Here is a 13160-nt window from a genome sequence, read left to right on the forward strand (position 1 = left end):
GGAGCCAGTCTCACACTCTATTTTTTATTTTTTCAAAGCTCTGCAGTTTTATTCTGTCTCCATCTTGTTCCAGAATTTCCCAATATTTCGGCCATTTGGCCTCCATATTGAGTTTTTTCTGAGCCTTCGCTTCCATTGGTGACAACCATCTTGGGGTTTTATTTTCTAACAAATCCTTATATCTTATCCAGACATTGAACAGTGCTTTTCTAACAATATGGTTTTTAAACGCTTTATGTGCTTTAACCTTATCATACCACAAATATGCATGCCAACCAAATACATTGTTGAAACCTTCTAAGTCCAGCACATCAGTGTTTTCAAGAAGCAGCCATTCTCTCAGCCAGCAAAAAGCGGCTGATTCATAGTAAAGTTTAAGATCTGGCAGGGCAAATCCACCTCTTTCTTTAGCATCAGTTAATATCTTAAATTTTATCTGAGGCTTCTTGCCCTGCCAGACAAATCTGGAAATATCTCTATGCCACTTCTTGAAACAGTCCATCTTGTCTAAAATTTGCAATGTTTGAAACAAAAACAGCATCCTTGGCAATACATTCATTTTTATCACAGCAATTCGGCCTAACAATGATAACTTCAAATTTGACCATATTTCTAAGTCCTTTTTCACTTCAATCCAGCATTTTTCATAGTTATTCTTAAATAAATTCACATTCTTGGCAGTCATGTTAACCCCTAAATATTTCACTTTCTTAACCAATGTTAATCCTGTCTCCTCCTGAAACTTTTCTCTCTCAATCACAGTTAGATTTTTCTCTAAAACCTTAGTTTTCATCCTGTTCAACTTAAAACCTGCTACCTGACCAAATTCTTGAATCAATTCCAGTACCCTTTTAGTACTAGATTCTGGCTCCTGTAAAGTCAATACTAAAACATCAATTGGTCCTTTCTAATCATATTTAGCAGAACCTCCAGGACCGATATAAAAAACAATGGAGAGATTGGGCAGCCTTGTCGTGTTCCTTTCTTAATCTTAAACTCTTCTGCCACTACATTGTTCACAATTAATTTTGCCTTTTGTTCTGAGTAGAATCATAGAATAATAGAATCATAGAATCATAGAGTTGGAAAAGACCACAAGGGCCATCGAGTCCAACCCCCTGCCAAGCAGGAAACACCATCAGAGCACTCCTGACATATGGTTGTCAAGCCTCTGCTTAAAGACCTCCAAAGAAGGAGACTCCACCACACTCCTTGGCAGCAAATTCCACTGTCGAACAGCTCTTACTGTCAGGAAGTTCTTCCCAATGTTTAGGTGGAATCTTCTTTCTTGTAGTTTGGATCCATTGCTCCATGTCTACTTCTCTGGAGCAGCAGAAAACAACCTTTCTCCCTCCTCTATGTGACATCCTTTTATATATTTGAACATGGCTATCATATCACCCCTTAACCTCCTCTTCTCCAGGCTAAACATGCCCAGCTCCCTTAGCCGTTCCTCATAAGGCATCGTTTCCAGGCCTTTGACCATTTTGGTTGCTCTCCTCTGGACACGTTCCAGTTTGTCAGTGTCCTTCTTGAACTGTGGTGCCCAGAACTGGACACAGTACTCCAGGTGAGGTCTGACCAGAGCAGAATACAGTGGCACTATTACTTCCCTTGATCTAGATGCTATACTCCTATTGATGCAGCCCAGAATTGCATTGGCTTTTTTAGCTGCTGTGTCACATTGTGTTTTTTTAAAAAATATATTTATTGAAAATTTTCCACTTTATTTTTTCCCCTCATTCTTTTTTATTAGTTATTTCCAAAAAGAACACAAGGTAACACACAAATACAAAGAAAATACACAGAAAAGAAAAATTAAAAATAATAAACAGCAATTATCATTTCCATATCATCCATATAACATAGTCGTCTCTTACGGGGCTTCCTTCAGCCTGTCCGTAAATCATTCGAAGCAATAAATAAAATTACACGTTTCATTACTTATATTGTCATTATACCGATTCCTAATTCCTGTTTGCTTTGCACAATAACTCTTAGTCTTTCACAGTGCGTCTCTAAATCCCTTTAGCGTTATTTGCCCTTCACTAATACATTCCAGATAATCTACATACTTTTCCCAATCTTTGGTGAACACTTGGTCTCTTATGTATCTAACTTTTCCTGTTAATCTATCCAACTCTGCGTAATCCGACAACTTAGATCTCCACTCCTCCACCGTTGGGGTTTCCCGTAGTTTCCACTTCTGGGCTAATACTACCCTTGCTGCCGTAACCGCATAGTATACCAATCTGCGATCTTCCTTTTTTATCTCTTGTCCTAATATCCCTAGAAGAAAGATTTCTGGTTTCTTTATGAACTTGTACTTTAATATCTTCTTCAATTCAGTGTGTACTTTCTCCCAAAATTGTTTCACCCACATATGGTAGAAGGAGCCCTCTATGTCTTTACATCTCCAGCACTTATTATCCACCTTATACATTTTTGATAATTTCATGGGTGTCAAGTACCACCTATAAAACATCTTCATGATGTTTTCCCTTATCGAAGTACACGCCGTAAAGTTTACCCCCTCCTTCCAAAGTTTCTCCCAATCCTCAAACTGTATACTATGACCTATATCCCTTGACCAATGGATCATCACCGATTTGACTTCCTCATCGCCTAAATTCCAGTCCAACAACATCCTATATATCTTAGATATAATTTTCACTTTATTATTTATTATTTCTGTCTGGAATTTTGAGTCTTTATCTGCATAACCTCTTTCTTTGATATCTTTACTAAACATCTGATTCACCTGATGGTGATGTAGCCAATCGTAAACATGTTCCTTTGTTTGCTCATACGGTTTTAGCTTCCATTTCCCTTCAACCTTAGTTAGTAGTAGCTGCCCAATTGCTTCTCATATTAATGGTTTTTGTACTCATTACTTCGAGAGGTGAAAGCCAATGTGGTGTTTTCGGCTCTAACACATTTTGATATCTTTCCCAAACTTCGATTAGCGGCCCTCTAAAAATGTGATTCGCAAACCCCTTGTGTTCTTTCCTTTTGTTCTTCCATAAGTACGCGTGCCAGCCGAATCTATTATCGAAGCCCTCTAAGTCGAGCAGCTCCGTATTCACCAATTTTACCCATTCTTTTATCCAACATAGGCATGATGCCTCATAGTACAGTTTCAGATCCGGCAGGGCAAAGCCCCCTCTTTCCTTTACATCTGTCAGTAATTTAAACTGAATTCTGGGTTTTTTGCCCTGCCATATGAATCTTGAGACTATCCTTTGCCATTCCTTAAAGATTCGACTCCCTTTGATTATAGGGATGGTCTGGAATAGAAACATCAACCTTGATAAGACATTCATCTTGATTACATTAATCCTTCCCCAGAGTGACAATTTTAGCCCTCCCCATTTCTCTAAATCTTTCTTTATTTCCTTCCACATCGGCTCATAATTATTTTTAAATAAGTCTATGTTTTTAGGTGTTAACCAGATGCCGAGATATTTGACTTTTTTGACCATCTCTATCTGCGATTGTTGTTGGATTGTTTCAATTATCTTTGGGTCCACGTTTTTTCCTATCATTTTCGTTTTTGTCTTGTTTAATTTAAAGCCTGCCACTTCTCCAAATTGTTCTATTTCCTTTAATATTTCCCCTATTGCCGTTGCTGGTTCTTCTGTCATTATTACTAAGTCGTCGGCGAAGGCTTTGGTCTTATAAACATTCTGTCCTACTGATACTCCTTTTATATTCTCGTTTTGTCTTATTGAGTTCATAAGGACTTCTAACACAGTTATAAATAGTAACGGAGAAAGCGGACATCCTTGTCTTGTTCCCTTCTGTATCCTTATCTCCTCCGTCACCATATTGTTTATGATCAATTTGGCCTTCTGTTCTGTGTATATTGCTTTTACCCCATTAAAGAAATCGTTACCCACATCCATGTGTTCTAAGTTCTTCAACATAAAGTTCCATATCACGTTATCGAATGCCTTCTCGGCATCTACAAACACCATTATAGCTTATTTGTCAATCCTAACAGACAGGTATTCTAGCATATTAATTATATTTCTTGTGTTGTCTCTCATCTGCCGACCTGGCAGGAATCCCGCCTGGTCCCTGTGAATAATTTCTGATAGCAAAATCTTCAGCCTTCTTGCCAGAATTCCTGCAAATATCTTATAATCTGTGTTTAGGAGTGAAATTGGTCTGTAATTTTTAACCTGGGTTGGATCTGCATCCTGTTTGGGGATAAACGTAATATATGCCTCTTTCCAGGTCTCTGGGGTTTCTCCTTTCTTTAAGATATTGTTCATAATCGTTTTTAGAGGTCCCACCAAAATAGATTTCATTTCCTTGTAGTAGCCGGCTGTGAATCCGTCAGGGCCTGGTGCCTTACCCCTCTTTAAATCTTTAATTGCCTCCTCTATTTCCTCATTTCCAATTGGTGTATTCAAACGTTGCTTTTCCTCTATTGAGATTTTTTGCACCCTTTTATCCTTCAAGAATCTCTCTATCCTCCTTAAACCAACTTTCTCTTGATCTTTATACAAATTCCTGTAATGGCTGAGGAATTCGCTCTTAATTCCTTTGGGGTCGGTTCTTTCTACTCCCTCCACTGTTATTTTATTAATTACACCTTGCTCCTTCCTTTTTTTGATTTGCCAGGCAAGCCATTTGCCTGATTTATTCGCAAATTCAAAATTTTTTTGCCTTAGTTTTTTAATGTTCCACTCCACCTCTCTATTTATTATTATAGCAAACTGGGCTTGTAGAATTTTAATTCTTTCCTTCGCTTTTTGACAATTTGGTTTTTGTGATAGTTTTTGTTCGTTAACCATTATCTGTTTTAGAATTTCCTCTTTGTTTTTCTCTCTATTCCTATTTTTGATTGCATTCTGTTGGATAAAAAACCCTCTTATTACAGCCTTACTCACATCCCAGACAACGCTATCCTTTGTTCCTTTATCACCATTATCTTTAAAATAATCTATCAGTTTTTTCTGTGCCTTTTCCACAACTTTCTGATCATCTAAAAGGTGGTCTTTTAATCTCCATCTGAAGGTTCTTGTCTCTAGGCTTTCCAGTTCCAGCTCTGTTGGGCTATGATCTGAAATTACTTTTGGTCTTATTTCTATTAATTTAACTCTTGGACATAGTTCCTTTGAGACCCATATCTGGTCTATGCGCGACAGCGATTGGTTAGGCGCAGAATGAAAGGTGAATTGTTTGTCAAGCGGGTGTCTGAGACGCCAGATGTCCACCAGATTACAATTTTCTACCATGGAGAAGAAGGTTTTTGGTAACTTTCCTTCTTTGTTTGTTCCTTCTCTTTGTCTATCCATTTCTAGTGAAACAACCCCGTTCATATCCCCCATTAAAATTATTTTTTGGTCCACAAATTCCGTCAACTTCTCTTCCAATCTTTTAAAGAATTCCGTTTTACTACCATTTGGGGCGTATAGCCCCACTACCAACAGCTTTTCACCTTGCCAGTTAATACTGACCCCTATCATCCTCCCCTCTTCATCCTTGAATATTGTTTTAGCTTCTATATTATTTTTAACATACAGTACCACACCTCTTTTCTTTACCTTGTCTGAGGATTCAAATTCCTTTCCCAACCTTTTGTTAATTAACCCTTTCCTATGCCTTCTAGCAACGTGCATTTCCTGTAGACAGATAATGTCCAAATTTTTCTTTTTCAGATATTGCTCAATTTTATTCCTCTTATTTTTATCGTTCATCCCATTAATATTCCAGTTCCAAATTTTTAATCCCATGATGCTTAACTTTCACTTCGGAAGTTAAGTTTTCGCCTGAGTTTTATTCAAATTCTCTTTTCCTTTAAGGATTCCCTGAGTCCTCCGCTTCCTCCTCTGCCTCTTCGCCCGATCTACTTCCTCCTTCCTCCTCCTCCTCCCCTTCTCCTGACTCTCCTGATGGGGCCCCCTCATCTCCTCCAGCCCCCGTTCCATTTACCTCCACTTTAAGTTCCTTGTACTTCCTCAAGAACTTCCCGGTTTCTTCTTGACTTGACAACTTGTGCCTCTTACCTCTATATACAAATGATATCCCTTCCGGGAATTCCCATCTAAATTCGATCTTATTTCTTCTCAGTACCTGCGCCAAGGATTTATAGTGATCTCTTCGTTTGAGTAGTCTGATCGGGACATCTTTAAAAATAATTATATAATTCCCATCTATATTCAACCTCTTTTCTCTATTCCTTTGAAGGATCCTATTTCTCATTTCTTTATCCTTGAATGTAATCAGACAATCACCTATAAGTTTCCTTCCTCTTGTTGTGTTAACGCGCATTCTGAATGCATTTTGTATATTATTGGCCATTTCCTCCGCTGGTAAACCCATCCATTCTGCTAACTCCATTGTCAATCTCTCTTTAATATTTTCATTTTGGGTCTCTGGCACAGCTCTAAATCTCAGATTAACCTCCCTCTGCCTCAGTTCATTCATCGCAATAATGTCCTTCATCTCTTCCTGAGCCTTATTTAAGTCCATCATTTCAGTTTTAATCCTTTCTTTATCCCTCTTAATATCCTTTAATTCTATCCTTGTCTTCTTTAACCCTTCCTCTGTAAGCTGCGTTCTCCTAAATATTTCTTTTATTTGGCCCTTAAGTTTGTTAACAGTCTCATCCATTTTTTTATCCATTTTCCCGATCCTGTTATCCACTTGCTCTAATTTATATTCTAAGTTGGCTTGGCTTTGTTTGATCTCTGTAAACATCTTCAAGATATCCGACTTAAAGTCTACTTCTTGCTTAGAGCCCCTCCTATCCCCAGGGGTCCCGCCATTCGTTCCTTTTTTCCCTGTATGTGACATCTTAAATACTTATACACTTTTATCTCCCCTTGTCCCCGATAATTTCTCGCCCCCTGAGTTTGTTTCAGATGATTTCCTTTATACCGCCCGCTTTGTCCGTTTTTATAATACCCTCTTTCTTTCTTTAGTGTTACTGTTCAGAATTCCCAATTCTTTATATATGTATTTTCCCAAAAGTCAGTATCGAAGTCCGTATATATAAAATCGATGTCAAGTTCTTACTGTACAGTCCTCTTCCTTCAAGGCGGAATGCTCCAATGTCGGGGGTTTGTCCCACCTCCAATCAGGCTAGTCCATGTTCCATAGTAGATATACGGGGGGGGTCTTAAAATAGGGGGTGGTGAATAGAAAAAGGAGGGGAGAAAAGGGCAGGGGGAGCGGAGGCCAGTCTCAGATCACACCAACCTCATTTTAACACAAGAGGCCGTCAAACCAATATACACTGACGCCAGTTCCCAACGTGTTCCCAAAGTGTTCCCAGGAGCTCCCAGAAGTTCAAAAACCCTAGTCTCCAACCAAGGGAAAAGAGATGGAGAACAATATGCGTATTAGCTCCAATATAGATATTATCACTGTCCTCTTTCTGCTTTTCACAAACTCACGCACAAAAAGTCTCAAATGGCGGCGGGGGTTTCTCTTCCGGCTTCATTCTCCTAAATTCTGACGCTAAGATAGAGAAACACCCCTTCTCCTCTTCACAACCTCCAGTTCACCAAAAACGCCAAGTCCTAATGCTTTGTCTCTGGCCCCCTTTCTTCCCTCTTCCTCTCCAGCGTACTTTTCCTTCTATTCGGCTTGTTTGGAGGGAGGAATACAGAAAGGGAAACAGCGTAACCGCTAAGGCAACTCCCTTTCTCTTTTCCCCGCACTGGCGTCTTTCCGCGTCTAAATTGATTTCGGCTATCAGCTGAACTCCGTTTGTTTCTCTTTACTCCCTCCGAGGCTTCCTTGTTCTTTTTATCTTAATTACAAAGTTGCAAGTGTCAGAGTTCTTTGTTCTGAGAGCGTACTGCTCTCCCTGCAAGCTCAGGGCTTCGCTATCTGAAGGTGAGTAATGGCTCCCCCTTGACCGCTAGACCTCTCCGCCCACGCTCTTCGCCTCTTCCGAGGTTACATTAATTTAATACATTAAAAAAAACAAAATTTAATACATTAAAAAAAAGAAAAAAGAAAAACAAAATACAAAAAAGGCAAGAAAAAAAAAGAAAATTAAAAACACATATAATTTACAATCCTTATTTTTCTATAACATATTTCCTTGACTTCCCCACACCTCCCCTTCTTATATTCCAATTCAAATTTGTTAATTCAACAAGTTCTCATCCTTAACCTTTTTATATTTAATTCATTTTAAAAAACCAATTTTACCTTATAAGCATCAATATTTGTACATCAGTTCTCAATTCTCAATCTTAAAGCTTTTTTTTCTAAAGTCGACCCAAATTCCCTTTCACGAATTCCCCAATTTTTTATGCTAATAACATGCCAAAAAATAAAAAGAAAGAACATGTTATAATTATACACCCTTTGGATTCCCAAACCCCACTCTTCCCCTTTCCCGGTTTCAATCCCCAACAAATGTCCATCAGTCTTGGTCTACTATCAGCCTGGAGATCTCACGTCCGAGGCTCTTAATTCTCTTAATTCCTCTCTGCCGGTTTTTTTTATAGTCCTTAATATTAAGCACCAAATCTCGGAGAAGTAGTGAAATCTCTCCATTCTTCAATCTCCAATTCAAACCAGATTTTCATCATCAAGTTCTTATTTTCCTTTGTAACCATCATGTCAGGCCTCTGGCTCTCCTTTGTCATCTGCGGCATTACGTCTCCTCCTTCCTTTCCCTCAGAAACAACATATATCTCTTTCTCCACACTCTCAAAGCTCTCAAGTTTCTCCTCTTGTCCAGCTGCATGAACTTCCTGAGTCAAGTCCTTATCAAATTCAATGAATTTGTTTACTGTTAAGTCCAGAGTTACAGCATTAGAAGCCAAAACATCAATTTGGCCTTGTAACTTTCCCAAGAGAAGAAAAACTCTGTCCAGTTTAGCTTGAATTTCCCCTCCTTCAGCCATTCCTGTAATGTCCCAAAAACCCCTCTAGAGGGCTTTTGGTTACTTTGTATTCCTTCCAGTTCAGATCCAAAAATCAAATTAGTTTGTATCGATTCTTCCTTGTTTTCAACAAATTGTAACAAAATTGTAACAGATATAACCAGCAGAAGCAGCAGAAGCAAAGTTCTCTTTTCCCGTCTTGACAGCTAATTTGACAGCTGTCAAACTCTTTAGTATCTCTTCAACAGGCTCTCTCACGGATCACTCCCGGGTCCGGGGGGTGGCACTTCAGCTCCCAAAATTTACTCTTATCCTCCAGTAAGATTACTTATACTGCCAAGTCGTGAAATTAATGTCTTTTACCCAATAAAAAGGAAAAAAAAATTCTCTCAACCTTAGTTAGCTGGTCCTTGCTTTAGATTATTTATAAGACAGGGAGACGGACTTCCTGTTTGCGCCTTCCCCGATCGTGCCTAATTCAAAAAAATTTTCTTTACAAATCCAATTTCCGTAGTACTCACGGGTTTTTGCTTTAGAGTCCAATTGTTCACAAGAAGAAGTCAGCGCTCTCCAACCATGGCATGCGGCTTCACTCCGTAGGAGAAGCAGTCAAACTCTCAGCACCGCGCCGCTCACCCCATCCCCCGTTCCGAAGCCTTTGAAAAGGTTCCTTTGCAGGTCAGGGGGGCACAGATGGTGCCCGCCGAGTCACCAGGTTCACAGGCTCACCGCCTGTGATTTTTGAGGGTCCCCGCGTCGCCACAGCGGCTAGACCCAAAACCTACGGAGCCGATTCCCTCCGGAGCTTGGAGGAAATCCGCCATTAGCCGATGGCGCTAACCCAGAAGTTCCTGCTGCGTCACATTGTTGGCTCATGTCAAGTTTGTGGTCAACCAAGACTCCTAGATCCTTTTCACATGTACTGCTCTCAAGCCAGGTGTCACCCATCTTGTATTTGTGCCTCTCATTTTTTTTGCCCAAGTGCAATACTTTACATTTCTCCCTGTTAAAATTCATTTTGTTTGTTTTGGCCCAGTTCTCTAATCTGTCAAGGTCCCGAGCAGGGATGAAAAGAGTCAAAACTACACCAGGGGGTTAAATCCAGAGAAAGAGCTTTATTCTGCCGTCCCGGGGGGGGGGGTCAGAGGAGCAAGTGTGATAGATTCACAAAACAAGCACGAGTTCACAGCCATTTGCACAGAATATATATTTCCCTTCCAGTTCCCTCCCCTTTCTCCTCCTTCTGAAAAGTTCTGCCCCATGTATCTCCTGAGCATGAACAGAAAGTTCCTGTCTCGGGACTATTTTGGACTCTTCCCAGGAAAGGGGGTGAGAAACCAAAGGGGGTTTCAGAGTGTTCAAGATATGTTTCGTTCTCTTGTTCTGGCATAGTTCCCAGAAAGAAAGTTGCAATCTGGTTTAACTGGCCTTAGAAACAAAAAGGCTCTGAGAAACAATGGACTCTGTTCTCTACCTTTGTTACATAGAAAGATGCTGAGCTAGAAGCTTTAGTCTTGGGGGGGGGGACTTTGAGAGTGCAGTTTGAAAGTGCCTGAGGTGAGGCTTTGAAGCCTGGCGGGGGGGGGGGGAATCACAAACAGTTTTAGGGTTTTAGGGTAACCTAACTGACTGTCCTTCTTCATTGCAACACTGGCATATCCAAAATCTCACGCTGCTACAATACAGCGACTCAGTAAACTCTCCCTCCTCCACGTCCAGTCCATCCACCACACTCCCCATTCAACCCACTAACTCTATTGAGGTGCCAGTTCCTAAATGTGCCGAGGGGTCTCAGCATTAAAAGAGCCCAAACACTGGTGCCCAGGTACATGTGAGAAATTTAGGCTGGGCACTTAGTAAATCTGGGTTGGATTTTAACAGACCGAGAGGAGTAAAGTGGGACCTGTTTGTTTTCCAGTTTGAACTTGGGCAATTAAATCAGTAATTTCATCAGCAGTTACTGGTTACCACTCTGGGGCATTAATAGATCAAATGAGTGTTAATAGGTGAAAAACATGACTGGCACCACTCAGGTATTTACAGTGGTGCCTCGCAAGCCGAAATTAATCCGTTCCGTGAGGCTCTTCGTATAGCGGTTTTTTCGTCTTGCAAAGCAAGCCCATTGACACCTTAGCGGATTAGCGCTATTAGTGGTTTAGTGGCTTTTAGCTATCAGCTGTTAAGCGGCTTATCAGCAGATCAGCTGATAAGCGGCTTAGCGGCTTAGGAAAAGGGGGGGGGAGGAAAAAAAAACCGCAGGAACTCGCAAGACATTTTCGTCTTGCGAAGCAAGCCCATAGGGAAATTTGTTTTGCGAAGTGCCTCCAAAACGGAAAACCCTTTTGTCTAGGGGGTTTTCAGACTTGCGAGGCGTTCGTCTTGCGGGGCACCACTGTACCCCCAATATTCCTATTCATACCAAGGGGTGGTGATCTCAGTTCTGATGGGGTGAAAAGTGAAGCAGTAAGGCTCCCATTACCAAGCACTGCTTTCACCGAAAAACAAACAAAAACAAACCAGCCAGTAATTTTTAAAAAGAAATTTCACTAATGGCTAGTTTGGCTCCCCTTAGATTGTAGGCTTGTTTTTGAAACATGGTGCATCACATTGTCAAATCTCATGGGCTTTTTAGCAACTGCAGGCCACTGGATCCATCCCCAAGAAAATCCTGTTACAAGAAAGTTGGAACAGGGGTGTTATGTACTGAGTTGAATAGGATCCAAAAGGCAGCAGTCTGATTGGTCCTAGAACAACAGGATTCAGAATGCAGCAGTCTGATTGGTCCTAGAACAATAGGGTCCAGAATGCAGCAGTCTGATTGGTCCACAGGAGCCACCCAATCCAGCTCCAGGTGGAAGGGAATCCGCAACCTGATTGGCCTACAGGTGAATCCTGGAATTAGCCAATCATGTGGGGCCCATTGTGTAAATAATGCATATTAAAGCAGACATTCTGGGGGAACTTCCATTCCTCCTCACCACTATGAGCTGAATAAAGAGCATGAAATCCACTCTCGACTCCAAGTATATTCCAAGGTGATATGGGAAGTTGTTCAGGTTTTTGTCATCCATGCACTTCAGGTTGCCAAGATGCTTTCAGCCATTGCAGCTGCCAAACCATTTCCAAAATAAACCCATCCAAATGCTCTACTCAAGAACATCTCACACACTGTGTTGTGGTGAAGATACAAGTTTGATCAGGACTTATTAACTGAGACAGCTCCTGTCTATTAAACCAGTTTGTATTCAGTGCAGATACGTCCTTTAACATTCAGGGTACGGCAGGAGTTAATTCTGGACCTTCCTATGTGAAAAGTTTTGACTACCTGCTTTCAGTTCTGGGCATCAAAGACCTGTCGGATTAACCTTTGTTTATCTGGTAAGGTTTATGTGAAATCAAATAGCATCGCTACCACCCTCTCCATCGGTTCCTACATTATTCCCCTGAACATGCCAGGGGAATGTCCTGTCCGATTCTCACATTTCTCTCTTTCCATTTAATACCTCTATTCAAAACAAATCTTATTTAAACTTCTTTTCCTTTACTCCATGCAGAAGACTGCTGAATCTGGAAAGGAGAAGACCCGGTAGGTGTCAATGGGGCAACATTGATTCGGCTTATCATTATTATCATTATGATGGTAATTTATTACTTAGGCAAAAAATAATAACAACAAAACACCAGACATTAAAAGCTCCCCATGAAGTCCTAACAGATGCTGTAAGACATGATGGTTAATTTCCTGTCGTATTGATAATAACTCCTATGTAGCAACTTTCCTAATCTTGCATGGGCATATTGACAGTGGCGTAGCGTGGGTTGTCAGCACCCGGGGCAAGGCAAGTAATTTGTGCCCCCTAACCCGTGGATTTGCGCCCCCTAACCCATGGATTTGTGCCCCCTAACCCTAACCCCCAGATGTTGCGCCCGGTGTGGCTGGGCCCCCCTGCACCCCCCACGCTACGCCACTGCATCTTGAAAGACTGGGTTATTGTCTTCTTAGCAGAATAATGCCTACAAATTCAATCCAGCATTTCTCATGCACATGCTTACGTTCACCTGGCAACATACATTGGTATCCTGGCTACATAAAAACAGCTCCTGAAAGTGGAACGGTCGCGACAGCCCGCACGCCTCTGCATCTGTGAGTCTGGGAGGGAAAGAGGTAACTATGGATGCTGATTGATGCAAACCGCTGAAGGTGGTCTGAGAGTTGCTACCAGTGTAGAATGTTGTGGCTCACTTCTTCACAGGGACACGTTGTCAGACGGTGTCAGGGTTTCAGGGACAGAGAGCGAGGGG

At 41.0% G+C, this 13160-nt stretch overlaps 1 protein-coding gene across 1 annotated transcript in view; it reads right to left on the minus strand.

Moving 5' to 3' along the window:
• The window catches only part of LOC310830047 (UDP-glucuronosyltransferase 2A2-like), a 47180-nt gene extending 34105 nt beyond the window's left edge, over positions 1-13075 (minus strand). The window contains exon 1 of the mRNA XM_083709503.1: positions 12930-13075. The gene's annotated coding sequence lies outside the window, so the exon portion shown is untranslated. The remainder of the gene's footprint in view (positions 1-12929) is intronic.
• Between the last annotated feature and the right edge of the window lie 85 nt (positions 13076-13160).

Source organism: Podarcis gaigeae (genome assembly GCF_964106915.1).
Source record: "Podarcis gaigeae genome assembly, chromosome: 13".
Taxonomy (NCBI): domain Eukaryota; kingdom Metazoa; phylum Chordata; class Lepidosauria; order Squamata; family Lacertidae; genus Podarcis; species Podarcis gaigeae.